The sequence below is a fragment of the Atta cephalotes genome (genome assembly GCF_000143395.1).
Source record: "Atta cephalotes unplaced genomic scaffold scaffold00013, whole genome shotgun sequence".
NCBI lineage: Eukaryota > Metazoa > Arthropoda > Insecta > Hymenoptera > Formicidae > Atta > Atta cephalotes.
Genome location: NW_012130077.1, coordinates 2,283,799 through 2,292,849, shown reverse-complemented (window position 1 = coordinate 2,292,849; position 9,051 = coordinate 2,283,799).

The window sequence follows — 9,051 nt, the reverse complement described above, 5'->3', positions numbered from 1 at the left end:
AAGTAAAATTAAAAATATTTTTTCCATTTATATAATTTTATAGAAAATATATATTTTTATTTTTATTAGATAATATATTCATATTTAACTTTTAATTGGCGTCGTGAAAAAAAAAGGTTACATTGAAACTAATGTTGTATATTATGAGTTTCCATGACAGCAATTAAGAGTTAAGTAACAATTCTAACGAGTAAAAATTAAAATTCATAAGTATGAGGGTAGACCAAAGAATACAGCGATCTCTCTTGTGAAACTTGCTCGGTCAGTTCATTGACCTATTAATTCTTTGCTGAAAGGAGGGTTCGTATGTGTACTGAGTGCGGCGACGCCTCCGATATCGAGAACGTGACCAGCTTCGCCTTTTCGAACCTAAACATCTCACAGAAAACACTTACGTGGCTCGCCGGCACCGTTGGCTGTAACAAAACGAATGACGCCATCGACCGTGTCGAAGCTAACTGCTTAACGATGTTTCGATAAACTTTCCGGTGGGACCGAAAATTCCGTTGTTATCCGATATTTCCCTTATGCTGATGCTACGATAAATTTCGGCTTGCATGATACACAATAAAAGTAACGTCAGAGTGCTGCAATAACGAGTGGAATATGTAAAAATAGATCTGCAGCGCAACGAATGTCAGAATGTTTTTACTCATGCACTATAAAAATTCGTCTGTATGACATAACAACGCGAGATATATCTCGGTATATCTTTAAAGAGAAATATTGTAGCTAGAGAGTACAATTTAAAAAAAAAGATGATAAAATAAAAATTTTATTATATATGGCTGCGCTATATTGGATAAAATATACAGCAGATAAAAGACAAAAGATAAGTCAATTTTCAATTCAAAATAGGAATAATCGATTGGATAATTTTTTCTGTATCGTTACGTCAGTTATTTTTATGAAAAATGTATCTTAATATTGTTATTCTAATGTAAAATTGCAGGAAGGAACTTGAGAGATACATTCCCGGATGTAGTGTGTCTTTTTGCGAGAATCCCGCGGGACTGGGAACTGACAAAAGTCTGTCGCAACGATGGTAAGTACAAAATGAAGGGTCGACCCAAGATGTTCGGTAAAGGGAATACATTTTTGGGGTCTCCCGGGGCGCATCTCCTTGGAAAGGTTCCTAGTTCACGTGGATGCGCTAACAGTAGTTGCTGAGCGTACTTCTCGCATGCCTAGTTGCGGATCCGCTCATGTATATTCCATTCGCAGTTGCACGCACCCTATAAAGGGAAAACAACGATCTCCACCTAGTATATGACTTTCCGTTCCACAATAAGTAGCGTGTCCTTTATCACGCAGCTGTACATATGAGCGACCCTTATGTCTTGGCGTATGTGACGAAAATTTCAATATCCATCCAGAGGCACGAAAGTCGTCGGAAAAGTCGAAATAAAGCGACGTGAGTTACTACAAAATATGGTAGTAAGAGTCAAGCGGAATTTTTAGCATTTTTATCGTCAATCTTTATCGTAAATTTCCATTCTTTTCGTAAATATCTTAGCAAATGACAGGACATTATGCGCATGAAATATGCTTATGCTATTTTCATCTTTTAGAGCGTGAATAAGCGCGCCATTTTTTTATTCATTTTTTCTAAATCTGTTAATTTGTTATAAAAGGATAAGAAAAAGTAAAAATTTACACGATATATTCCCAGCTAAAAATATAAATGTATAATTATTAATTATACAAAATCTATATATTTTTTATTTAATATGCAATTAATCTGTTGTAGTAAAGATTTGATTCAATATTATTTTAACTTGTTTAATTTAGCTTTTTTAAATTTTAGCAAAGATCTGAGCAAAGACCTGCTTGATCAAATAAGATCTTGTTTGATTTATGAAATTATGACGCTTTTTAATTAATATCTTAGAAACTATATAATTCCACAACTTTCTTACTACAAAATTCAAGTTGTCTCAGTTGGTGCGACTTCACCACTTTTTACGATGCGGTGTATTCGCATTTTCTTATAAGCGAGACTTTACAACGAGAAACGCAATATTTTAGCAGTCACGCGTTAAATTGCGAGAATGGTTGCAATAAAAAAATCTGTAGGCTGATATAAAAAAAACTATGCTCGAAATGTGCAAAGAAGAATCTTGGATTTTCGTCAAATCAGACATCGTAGATAGATCGTTTATATATTTTATAAAAATTTGTTTATATTATACAACTCTAATGAAATAAATTAACAGTTGATTTAATTTTCTATTAATTTACAATTTTGCAAAATATGAAATCAGTTAAATATTGTTTCTGTTTTATATATGACGTATATTATAGTAATCAGTTAATACATCAGAAAATTATAATTATTAGCAAATTATAATTAAAATTTGTTGTTTCTATTATACGTCTCGTATTGTATAAGCACATTTCAAATTAGGATTCAAGCAATAACACATTTAATAGGCTTTTCAACAATTTTATACAAGTCAAGCAAAATTGCAACATTATCTCGCAGCAAATAATAGCTACAATAAGTCCACGAGGTACAAAACATGTTATTTGTCGACGTCAGTTTAAAATCGTATAATATGTCAAACCATAACAGTAAGAGTAACTGACTTTAACATTACTATGTTTGTGCAGCTAGAGACCCTACAAACTCTGACTACAAGCAATTTTTAAAACAGAGTGAAAAATAAGAATATTCTCTTTTTATATAATCTCTCTTTCTCATTCTAACTTACTAAAGTTGACAAAAACGACCAATTAAAGGTTTGCCATTTCGTGGCCACACTCTGTTATATGTCGGGCTTCTAATTGCGGCATGTGACGCGCGCTACCAGTTCATACGCAATATACGCAATATAGCTCGCCACATTGTCATTTGTGCGGCGAGCAGGTAGCGTGGATTGCTTTGCAGTCGTTATTACTTTCCGAAACGCGATTGTAATGAGTAGCCAAAAACACCTAAACGTTATCGTTCCGTATGGTTAATAAAATTACATTGTCGACAAATGCTCAATTAACTCGTCCATAGTTCAAAACAGTTCAAGCAATTCAAAACAGATATTTTATATGATTTACTTTTTAAGAAAGGAAGTGGAGGAATAAGAAATATAAATTATTCATTGCGATATTTATTGAAAAGAGAATTCTTTCTGTTTTCATTATATTTGTATTCCACATTTTTGCAATGCTTTGATAATTTGAGCAAAAACTTGAAAAGCAAAAGATTTTAATGAATTCGTATGTAAACGTCGAGTTTGTAATATACGGATATTAAAATACGGAGTTAATTACGGATTATGTACGATATATTCTTGCATCGCATCATGTGTTTCATATCTTTAAATCTTTTGCTCATTGAAGTGTAATTTGTATATTACTTTAATTGAAAACATGGAGCAACTCACATTAAATCGAGTCGTAGAATGAGAAACTTTAATAATCATTTGTTAATAATTAATCTGAAACATAAATAATAGGGAGAAGATATTTGGTATATATTTATCTTAAAATAAAAATATTTCAAATATTTCATGAAACAATTCGATTTGTAGCTTAAGATTATTTTCGTAAGGCATATCATTACAATTATTTCACAATACATTATAGTTATTTTAGAGTGAAATATTTTGTAAAAATGAAACTGATTGCTATACTTTTAGTTTCAGTGCTCGGTTAATAGCCGCATGTACGAGGTATACATGTTTCCCATTTACTCGGTATTGTTATTCGCATGACTAGAACATGTAGCTGAGCAAGGTACTTCATTTGTCATTTTCTCTTGAAATGTGATCGACAAGTTCTAATTAACGCGAGTATTCTATGAATATTTAATAATTGTTCATATATTTAATTAATACAAATAATAATAATTTGTCTAAATTAATGTTTCGCGCGATTTATTTAATTAAAATAGAACTCAAAACTATATATGGAATAAAAATATAAACTATTGCTGCGTGATATATTATAAGCGATAATTATTTTTTTAATACTCGGAATAGATTGTAATATTAAATAAATGTGACAATAGAGTCACGGATGATATAACATGAGTTTTAATTAATCTATATACTATTAGTCTTAATTAGTTATTAATTTAATTTATTGACCGAACGAAATGAATAAACTCCACGTTGAGCGGTCTCGCAATATGTAAATACATAAGTTATAATTAATTCGCAATATGTAAATACATAAGTTATAATTAATTCTGAGTTTTGTAGTATCTAATAACATAAATTTGTCGTTTGTTTTTAATGGTGATTTATTATAAAACTTTCTACTTTCCGAGATTCATCTATCCGCTAATTTTCAAGATGTTGCGAGTTTACTTCAAGCAAATAGCTTTGTGCGTTTTTATTTTACTCGCGTTTTTTCATCTGTTACAATGTCATAAAGTTCGCATCACGAGTGTCCGTGTAAGTGCCGCGATCATCGTATGTAATTAGTGCGCGTGCGATCGTAATTAATCGTGAATGTGTGAGTAACAAAGAAACCTGAGAAGGAAGAGTAAGCATCAAGTGATGACAGAACAACCATGGATAAGTGAAACTTATTATTTATTTATTTGTTATTTGACGAAATTAAATTCCTGTGCATTTCAAACACTTTTAAGATTTATAATTTTTGGAATTTTTAATTAAAGATTTTATTAAATTTTATAAAAGTTTGTTTGTAAGAAAAAAAGATTTTGTTCAAAGAAATTTTGAATATTGAATATTATATTATTGTATTTTTTATTTAAATATACTTATTTAAAGCAAATGAAGAAATATTTAACGCTCGTGAACCAGAATAATTTATATATATAATGATAATATATTAATTAATCCATGTGTATATAATATAATATATGTATATATAAAACGTATGTATAAAATTATAAATAAAAATTTATCCTGAAATCCGACGACTGATAATATGGAATTTAACATTTATTTTTATGAAATATTATATAGCGTCGTTCGTAATATCTGCAAATACATGTGAATTAATGATATATCCTTCCTATATCTTCATTATTACATTTAGTTTAATCGATTCTTTTTCTTCTTGTTAACTAAAAGCGGAAAGCAGTACAAATAATCTTGTTTAAAACAAGATTACAGTGAATTATATCTTTCGCGAAATTACTTGTAAGATTTATAACTTGAGAAACGTCGCCGTAGTTGCAATCATATCGCGAACCGATCGATTTTTCCGATACGAAAGTATCGTATCCCCAAGAGCTGCGCCACGGAAACAGTCGTCGTATTTAATGAACACTCGAGTACTCGCGTAAAATCGCGTCGCCGTTCTTCATCTGCGAACTTCTCCGATATCATCATCGATTTCGATGCTTCTGGCGTTAATAAAGTTCCGACCAATTAGCTACGCGCTCATTAAGGAGGACTGGGATCAATGAGGGGCGCGCAAGGGTCAGGTTTGCTTTGTGCGCGAATTGAGAAGGAAGTAGAAGGAAAACGAGACACGAGAAGTAGGCAAAAAGAGATAGACAGAAGAAAAGAGAAAAGCGCATTCTGCAATAATAAGTAGCTTAATTTTCTTAATTAACATTAGTCTATTATCTAGACTATCGAGCTGCTCTTTGTAACTCTTTCCTGTTTAAAACCATCGGATATTGCGAGTACAAATAAAAACGTTTTTTCTACGCATTCTGTGTAAATAAATTGGCAGCAACGTCGGTCAATTTAGATTTCAAAGCCATAGATTTGAGAACAGTTTCTAAGCGTAAATTCTCTCGACAAGACTTGTTTAAGTGAATGCAGTTAGCTATTATTAATCTTGTTCCTCAATTGTAGCGCTTATCTACGATACAGATGGAGAAAGACAATTTAGTTAATGTGGTTAGGACTGACTGATATTAGCTAGCAGCATCCATTAAATTAAACAACTTCATGTTTATTCATGACGGCCAAAATCCAGGGATCGGCCTAGAATGAATTTTCTCGTGTCTATAATTCTCGAAACTTAGACTTGTACTATTCTCAGAATCCCTGGCTTTCGAGCGGCGATTATTGTACAAACATCGCGCGTATGCATATGTCGCGTCGATTAGATTCACTATACATATATCTCGTTATCAGAACTTGAAGAAAGATTTAATGATATCTCGAGAATTTAGGACAAAGAAACGCGTATTATCTTTGAGAAACTTATCTCACTTTTTATCTTATCATTAACATAATGATAGATTAACTAAAAAAATTGATTAAAGAAAATGAATAATTATTTAAAAATTCTTTTTTAACATATTAAAGATCGATGTTCAAAACTAGATTTTATGAAGATTAGCACTAATCAATTATATGAATGGGAAATGTTGAAAATTAGATTTATGAAGGATCACCGGTTATCTAATAAATGTTACATCTAAGTACAGAGAGAAAGATATTATCGATTATAATTTTTCGAATATTCAGTCTGTCGTCAGTGATTTTGTACAAATGTGTGCATCTATTTCCAAAACTTTTACTGTAGATAGATAGTAGATCTGTGCAAAATGTTGCCGATCACTAGCTTTAAAAGAGAGATTCTAAGCCTCGTGTTAGACCCTGATGCCATTGATTATTTCATTTTCGAGCACTGTTCTCCCTTTTTCATACGATTATATAGCCGTGTATTGTGCACGAGGTGTGCATCTAAAGCGAGGATGTGCAAGAGAGATGCAGACGGCGCGGCGATTATTACAGGGTTAATGAGAGAGCGGTAATTGGTTGCGGCGAGCCGCCCACGCCGACTAGCCACCACCGATCGTTCGCTACACTTGCTAGCCCTGGGCACTGATCGTCACGTTCAATTTGAGAGCAAGTGAGGACGAGAGAGATACGTGCATGGAATGAGAAAGAGAGAGCTCGCGTATTTGTCTCTACGTATACAGGGTAATTGTCGGAAAATACGATGACGTGGCGACAACCCCTCTCCTCGACAGGTCAGGGACGCACTGGAGCCAGTCGGATTTTTCGTTTTGATACGAAAATATAGTTTACGTTTTAATATGAATACACGTTTAACATTTTATTTTAAAAACACTTCAATATTTAATTAATCATAAATGAAGAAATATATATGTTAATCAATAAATGACTTGCATGAATATAACGATACTAGTTGAGTTTAATGTGATGATTAATTCTTTACTGACAGAAACATTGATGTTATTAAAAAAAATGTGTAGATATACAAACAATTTAAATATACTAATAAAGTAATTCTAATAATCATGTTACATGGAAAGTTTTTGTTAAAGTATCTTAATTAAAATTTTAAAATTAGCTATATATAGATTCAGATTTGAAAATAATTTTATTTGGACCATGAAAATATTTATGTTGGACGCTCAAATTTGTTGTTAGAATATTAAAATTTTTTTGCAGCATGCTTGAGATTCTTTTGTAAGTATTTTTATGATCCGACAAAATTATTTTTAAATCTGTAGCTAGTTAAATTTTCAGAAATATTTTAGCAAAACCGGAAGCAAAATCATTCTTTCCATAGCTGTATACCAATTTGAATAAGAATCTATTTATAGAATCTATTTATATCTATATTTCAAAATGTTTTAAATATTCATTTATTTGAAGTGTTGAGAATTTAAATAATATAAATTTTATAATTTTAACCAAAATGGATTAATACAATAATTTTAACATTGCCTTTATTCGTGAAATTATCTTCCCTCTTGAATTTGAGCAGATTTCATCCGAGGTGTGATGTTTCCCCCGTGTTGCTTAAAGCTCTAATTTCGTAAAATTGTTCAGAGTTAAGGGCTCTCATGCTCGCTTCTCTTTGGAAGAACATCACTCTGACGGTTAATGAGGCATAGAGAATATATGCGAGAGCGATCGATGACATGTTGAATTCGCTACGTCGCTTCACCGACATGTGATTTCATTAGAGAGCCGTCGACATACGTTTTAAGGCGATAACGGACTTTTTGTGTAATTCATGATTAATTGGATTAATGAGGGAACGTGGTAATTGGCTGCGGCGAGCTCGTGTCCCGGCCGCATTCTCCCTCTCTCTGGACCGCATCCCCTTTAGCCCTTATAAAGCCTGGATACATGGCGCCGCGTATATGCCGTCGTTGCTGGCAACATGACGAATAACGTCGGGTCATCAATTTATTGCGTGACGCCAATTTCGCGAGTTGCGCGAGCAATCGCTCGGTATTTCGCGCCTCGCATTATCGGATAGCGTATCACACGCGTCAATGACGTTAAACATAACGTTAAGACCGCTTAGCCGGGGTCGTTTATGGATAATGGACATGGGATTTGTCCGCCTTCATTTCTCGCGCATGCGGCGCGAATCGTAAAAACGGATCGCATATTTGAGTTTTCCTATAATTTTAGTTATCATAAAACCTGATTGCTTCCGACAAATGCATTTCGCTATTCCATTTCAATTTATCTCTAAATTTTATAATATTTGAATTTATTCTACTTTTGCTTAAAAAGTTATTAAATATTATATTTTAAAAATAATTTCAGGTCAAAAATGTGGGAAATATCTTATTTCGCATATAAAATGTGAATATATATATATATTTAAAATTTACATATTTAAAAATTTTTTAATTATATTAATTTTCAATTATCGTTTTCAAAATGGAATTATTATCCAGAATGGAGTAATGACTTCCTATTTTAGAATAGTAATCTTCTAGCATACTATTGAAAAAAATCCAAGTCTATCAACAAAGCCCGATGCAGAATGTAGAACGATCTATTAACTTGCACGACCGAACATTTGACATATCCGGTTAGGAAAAAGTAAACCAGATACCATACTATCTCTAGCCCCCTTTCTGATAAATGCCTATACAGAATAGATAGCATAGGAAAACCACGAGTTTGTATATCCATAACTGATATCGACGCTGATAGTGATACGTGTCAAGATCTGCCAACTGCAAACTGAATAAAAGCATGTCGCGCACAGCTCGGTTGAAGTGCATTCGGCTGGGCGCATCCATCGGGACGCATCGCGTTGAAATGAGGATTGATACGTAACACAGGTCCGGTTTCGTCGAGGTTCATGAGGCGCGACGTTAAGATGGTAATAGAATTT